This window comes from Nicotiana attenuata, unplaced genomic scaffold (genome assembly GCF_001879085.1).
Source record: "Nicotiana attenuata strain UT unplaced genomic scaffold, NIATTr2, whole genome shotgun sequence".
In the NCBI taxonomy this organism is placed as follows: Eukaryota; Viridiplantae; Streptophyta; class Magnoliopsida; order Solanales; family Solanaceae; genus Nicotiana; species Nicotiana attenuata.
Genome location: NW_017670471.1, coordinates 655,152 through 662,303, shown reverse-complemented (window position 1 = coordinate 662,303; position 7,152 = coordinate 655,152).

Sequence of the window (7,152 nt, the reverse complement as noted above, 5' to 3'; positions counted from 1 at the left end):
CTTAGGGCAAAAATCACGTGCTCACAGCTGCCCCTCTTTGCCCGGAAACACGAAGAGTTTTCGTGCAAAGACAAGTGAGCAGAAATGAGCGATTTTTGCCCGTTCGCATATTCCGTGTGAAGCATTTTTGAAAAGTTTGACCGCACCCTGCTTCAGAGGTTGCCTACATATCCTTGGCTAAACAGGAATCAGGTCAGTGTAGTTCAGGAGGGTTTGGTAGCTGGGACTACCAGAAGCTGTGATTTCACTGTTGCTGCTGCTGCTACTGCTTGCTGACCTCTTTGTTACACCAAAAGAAAAATCAAAGCTAAGCTGGCTATGCCTATAAACTATGAGTTACAAGATTCCTATCTATAATTCTCTTGAAACTTGATCTTGAGTCTTAGCAGATGTTGCTGTGGATTTCGATCTGAATCTTGATGCTCGCAAGTTGTAGGTGTTTACTTCTTTATGCAGCATCGGGTCAAAACAGGATCAGCGGAGCTTATGACTTCAATCTGGTTTTGAGCAATCCGCACCTTTACTTGCTTCATGTTTCAAGTCATTTCTTTTGTTCTTTTTCTTCTTTTCTTGATTCTAAATTTGAGATTTATTCCATTGGTCATCTCGCACCTTGTGTCTTGAGATCAACCTGCTTAAGATACTAAAACAAACAAATGAACGAAATTTTCTGTCCCAGTTTTCACTAGGAAAATTTCGTGAGTTAGTTGTGACACATATCTAAGCAATTAAATCAGGATTGTGTAGGGAGATCCTTGGTTTTTGGCCGGGATTTGGAAAGAAAAAGATCCACGGTTTTGGCCGGGATTTGGAAAGAAAAAGCTCCGCAGTTTTTTGGCCGGGAGATCCTCGGTTTTTGGCCGAGATTTGGAAAGAAAAGGCTCCACGATTTTTTGGCCGGGAGATCCTCGGTTTTTTGAAAAGCTCCACGGTTTTTTGGCCGAAAGATCCTCGGTTTTTTGGCCGGGATTTGGAAAGAAAAAGAACTCCACAGTTTTTGGCCGGGAGATCCTCGGTTTTTTGGCCGGGATTTGGAAAGAAAAAGCTCCACGGTTTTTTGGCCGGGAGATCCTCGGTTTTTTGGCCGGTATTTGGAAAGAAAAAAATCCATGGTTTTGGCCGGGATTTGAAAAGAAAAAGCTCCACGGTTTTGGCCTGGAGATCCTCGGTTTTTCGGCCGGGATTTGGAAAGAAAAAGCTCCACGTTTTTTTTTTGGGCCGGGAGATCCTCGGTTTTTTGGCCGTGATTTGGAAAGAAAAAGCTCCATGGTTTTTTGGCCGGGAGATCCTCGGTTTTTTGGCCGGGAGATACTCTGTTTTTTGGCCGGGATTTGGAAAGAAAAAACTCCACGGATTTTTGGCCGGGATTTGGAAGGAAAAAGCTCCACGGTTTTTTGGCCGGGAGATCCTCGGTTTTTCGGCCGGGATTTGGAAAGAACAAGCTCCACGGTTTTTTTTTTTGGCCGGGAGATCCTCAGTTTTTTGGCCGGGATTTGGAAAGAAAAGCTCCTCGGTTTTCGACCGGGAGATCCTCGGTTTTTTGGCCGGGATTTGGGAAGAAAAAGCTCCTCGGTTTTTTGGCCGGGAGATCCTCGGTTTTTTGGCCGGGATTTGGAAAGAAAAAGCTCCACGGTTTTTTGGCCGGGGCCGGTTTTTTGGCCGGGAGGTCCTCGGTTTTTTTTTGGTCGGGATTTGGAAAGAAAAGGCTCCACGGTTTTTTGGCCGGGATTTGGAAAGAAAAAGCTCCACGGTTTTTAAGGAATGGGATCCTATGCTACCATGATTTGTTTTTCTTTTGGGATTTTCATTTTTATTTCTTTTCTTCTTTCTTCTTCTTCTTTTGTTTTCCTCTTTTTATGTTTTCCTTTTATTTAGCAAAACATATGAAAGAACTTGGGGAGGGGAAACTTCCTTTTTGGTCATTTTCCTGCTGCAAAGCTGTTTCAGTGCTTGCGCATTTCATTTCTTTTTGGACTACACTTGCTTATTGCACGGTTGCTTTGAATTAAACCTGTTTTCAACAAAGAACAATTTGTTAGTTTGAAACGGTGGTTGGTTTTGTGGCCTTGATCATCTCAATTGCTTGATCCTGGCCCCATTTCCGTTGAGAGCTTTGCTGCTTGTTTTCCTTGAGGGTGAATCTCTTTTCAAACTGACCGGGTTCAGCCTTAGGACTTCATGACGACTCGCCCGTGTGGGCTCTAGCCTTTTCACTTTATTCTGCCCTTGGGACCTTTGCCTTTGACTTCCTTTCTTTTCCAATGTTCTTGCTTCGAGAGCATCACCCACCATGGTCCATCAGGATTGGCCTGACACACTCGCTGAGGCTGGGTATTTTCTTAGACTCTGACCAGGCGGAGCCCTGTGAAACCGGTCCTGCCACCTTTCCTTTGTAGTAGTCACGGAATCAGAATTAAACCGAAAGGGATTCAAAGAGAAGTATGCAGAAAGGCAATCATATGAGTTTAAAGAGACGCATCTCTTTCGGGGAAAAGAAGGACTTATCTGGGGTGTGCATGCTGGCTTCAAATGAACAGGACATGCTTCTTGGACTGGATGCCCGACCCACACAAACTTCCAGCTTCTCATGAACTCATTGATCCGTATTTCAAAAACCAGGGAACTTTGCCAGGACTCTTTTAGTGATGAGATGTCTTCTTTTCGGCCGACAGCGCCTTTTGCGGGTTTTCGCCAATCGACCTCTCTCATTTCTCCTCTCACCGTCGTCTGATAGTGCTCTTTGCGAGTTTTCACTAAGCGGACTCTCTCATTTTCAGTTTCTCTACTCACCATCGCCTTATGGTGCCCGAAGGTTTTCACCGATAAGACTCTCTCATTTTATTTCTCTCAATTTGCATTGTGTCAGATTCCAATAATAACATTTTCCACTTCCCTGCCTTTGCCAATTGATCGGAAGGACTTGGACTAGGTTTTGGGGTAAAAAGGATTTTGGACGGAACTACAACTTTGGAACCATTTCGGCGGATTCATGGCCGAACCATTATATCACCTGCCCCAGTTTCAACGTTTGGGGAAATTGGGATTTTTGTTTTGGTGTGACTGAACCCCAGGGAGAGGCTGCCTACGTACCCTTTCGGGATCAAGTCAAACGTAGTTCGGGCGAATAATTTTTGTTTTTGTTTTTGCTTTTGTTCTGGTTTTTGTTTTCCTTTTTGTTTTCATTTTTTTTTACACTTCTGGGTTCCAAAGAGGGTAGTCAAAAAAACATAACCGGCTCAAAGGGTTTACGAAGGGTTAATAGTGTTTGGGGTAGCAGAAAATAAAGCCTTCATCATCTCAATTATGCAAAAGCCACTGCCACAGGAAGTCTAGACATAATACCTTTTCACTGCATCTGCATTGACTGTTGTTTCAGGATCATTCCCTTCGATATCTCCTAGATACAGTGCTCCTCTTGGCAATATCTTTCGAATTATGTATGGACCTTTCCAATTAGGGGCAAACTGCCCTTTTGCTTCTTGGTGATGAGGGAGAATGCGTCTAAGTACCAGCTGTCCCACTTCAAAATTCCTGGGACGCACTTTCTTATTTTAGGCGCGGGCCATTCTTTGTTGGTACAACTGCCCGTGACAGACTGCGACCATCCGTTTCTCATCAATTAATGACAATTGCTCTAGTCGGGTTTTAACCCATTCACTGTCCTCAATCTCTGCCTCAATGATTACACGGAGTGAAGGAATTTCCACTTCTGCAGGTATGACTGCTTCAGTACCGTAAACCAACAAATATGGTGTCGCTCCAATTGATGTACGTACTGTAGTACGATATCCAAGTAATGCGAATGGTAGCTTTTCATGCCATTGCCGAGAACTTTGAATCATCTTTCTCAAAATCTTTTTGATGTTCTTATTTGCTGTCTCGACAGCACCATTGGCTTTTGGCCGATAGGGAGTTGAGTTTCTATGCGTTATCTTGAATTGTTTACATACCTCTCCCATCAGATGACTGTTCAAGTTTGCAGCATTGTCGGTAATGATAGTCGCAGGGATGCCAAAGCGGCAGACGAGATTGGAGTGCACAAAGTCTACCACAGCTTTCTTGGTGACCGACTTGAGAGTGATGTCCTCAACCCATTTTGTGAAATAGTCAATTGCCACCAGTATGAATCTATGTCCATTCGAAGCTTTTGGCTCGATCGGCCTAATGACATCCATGCCCCAAGCAACAAACGGCCAAGGTGCTGACATCGGATGGAGTTCTATTGTAGGTGCATGAATCAAAACCCCGTGCACCTGACATTGATGACATTTTCGAACAAAGCTGAAACAATCCTTCTCCATAGTCATCCAGTAATACCCGGCTCGCAAAATTTTCTTCGCCAGTACATAACCATTCATATGAGGTCCACATACTCCTGCGTGCACTTCATGCATAATTCTTCCAGCTTCCTCGGCGTCAACACATCTTAGCAAGTTGAGGTCCGGGGTCCTTTTATACAAAACATCATCGCTTAAGAAGAAACCGCTCGCATGCCGTCTAATGGTTCTTTTCTGATCTCCGGTGGCCTGATCAGGGTATTCCTGTGTTTTCAGAAATCTTTTGATATCATGATACCAGGGCTGACTGCTAGGTTCCACCTCAACCGCATTACAATACCCGTGCTTTTCTTTGATTTGAATCTCTAGAGGGTCAATATGGGCATTGCCCGGGTAAGGCAGCATTGAAGCTAGAGTGGCGAGCGCATCAGCTAGTTCATTATGACACAGGGATATACCTGAATTCTATCGACTTGAAGCGTTTGGTGAGATCTTCCACATGCTGCCGATAGGGAATGAGCTTAACATCTCGAGTCTCCCACTCCCCTTGGGCTTGCCGGATAATCAAGTCAGAGTCCCCCATGATTAATAAATCTTCAACATCTTGGTCAATTGCCATATTCATGCCCATGATACAGGCTTCGTACTCAGCCGTATTGTTTGTGCAAAAGAATCGGAGCCTAGCTGTAGCTGGGTAGTGCTGACCATTGGGTGATATCAAGATTGCCCCAATACCTACACCTCTTGCATTTACTGCTCCATCAAAGAACATTTTCCAAGCACGAGTGTCCTCAGAGATGGCTTCCACTGAATTTACTTCCTCATCCGGGAAATAGGTGCTTAACGGTTGGTATTCCTCGTCAATCGGGTTTTCAGCCAAATGATCTGCCAACGCCTGAGCCTTCATTGCCGTGCGAGTAACATAGACTATGTCAATTCAGTGAGCAAGATTTGCCATTTAGCCAGCCTCCCAGTGGGCATCGGTTTCTGGAATATGTATTTCAAAGGATCCAACCTGGTTATTAGATAGGTGGTATGGGCTTGAAGATAATGTCTCAGCTTTTGAGCGACCCACGTCAGAGCGCAGCATGTTCTCTCCAACAAAGTGTATTTGGCCTCGTAGCTAGTGAACTTCTTGCTCAGATAGTAAATTGCCTGCTCTTTTCTTCCCGTTATATCATGCTGCCCGAGGACACAGCCAAAAGAATTTTCCAGCACTGTCAGATACAAAAAGAGAGGTCGCCCATGCTCCGGTGGGACCAATACTGGAGGATTTGACAAATATTCCTTGATTTTGTCGAAGGCTTCTTGACATTCGGATGTCCATTTGATTGCCGCATCTTTCTTCAACAGTTTGAATATGGGCTCACAGGTGGTAGTCAATTGAGCGATGAACCGACTGATATAGTTTAACCTGCCCAATAAACTCATCACATCCTTCTTAGTTCTTGGAGGAGGTAAATCTCGAATGGCCTTTATCTTGGTTGGATCTAACTCGATACCTCTCCTGCTGACTATGAAACCCAGGAGCTTGCCTGATGGGACTCCGAAAGCACATTTAGCTGGATTCAACTTCAGATCATACTTGCGCAACCGTTCGAAGAACTTTCTCAAATCTCGAACGTGATCACTCTGAGTTCGTGACTTGATGATTACATCATCCACATACACCTCTATTTCTTGATGCATCATATCGTGGAAGATGGTGGTCATGGCTCTCATATAAGTTGCCCCAGCATTCTTCAGCCCAAATGGCATGACCCGATAACAGTAGGTACCCCAGGGTGTAGTGAAAGCTGTCTTTTCGGCATCTTCTTCATCCATCAACACTTGGTGATATCCTGCGTAACAATCCACGAAAGACTGTATTTCATGTTTGGCGCAGTTATCAACAAGGATGTGAATGTTAGGTAACGGGAAGTTATCTTTGGGACTTGCCCTGTTCAAATCTCGGTAATCCACACACACCCGGGTTTTCCCGTCTTTCTTTGGCACTGGAACCACATTGGCTAACCATGTGGTATATCGGACCACTCGGATTACCCCCGCCTTCAACTGTTTTGTGATTTCTTCTTTGATCTTATCACTGATATCAGTTTTAAACTTCCTTTGCTTTTGCTGCACTGGTGGACAATCGGGGTAAATTGGCAATTTGTGCACCACTAGATCCATACTCAGTCCTGGCATGTCGTCATATGACCAAGCAAACACATCTTTAAATTCGAACAGGAGTTGGATTATTGCATCTCGAGTTTGCTCATCTGTGTGAATGCTTATTTTGGTTTCCCTTATTTCTTCGGCAGTTCCCAAATTAACCGGTTCAGTGTCATTCAGGTTTGGCTTAGGTTTGTTCTCAAATTGTTCCAATTCTCGATTTATTTCCCTAAAAGCCTCTTCTTCATCATATTCCGGTTCTTGATTCATTATTTCACAATTAGACAGCGTGTTTGAGTCTGGGCATGGAGTCCGCAAGCATGTCATGTTATTTAAAGCCGCGTTATTATAACTGAAAAGAAAAGATGAAAAAGGAAAAATAACCAGAATTAGAAAGAAAAGAAAGATGGACGATGAAATATTGATTTCATTTCTTGGAATTGGAAAGATAACAGGGTTTACATTCAGGAATTTAAAGACAAGAAACTAAAAGAAACACCCGAGCTACACCCTGAAATAACTCGGGATGCAGAAAAGGTGGCAGGGCTAGTCTACCGGGACTCCCGCCTAATCGGGAATGGCGTAGCCTTCCAGTTTTGGAGTTTAGCATCTGGTCCCATATAGAGCATCTCAGCGGTGCTAGTCCCTTCCCCTGGCTGAACCATGTTGGTTTCATAAAGCATTTGTCTCATAGCTCCACATATATCTTCGATTTCCTCAG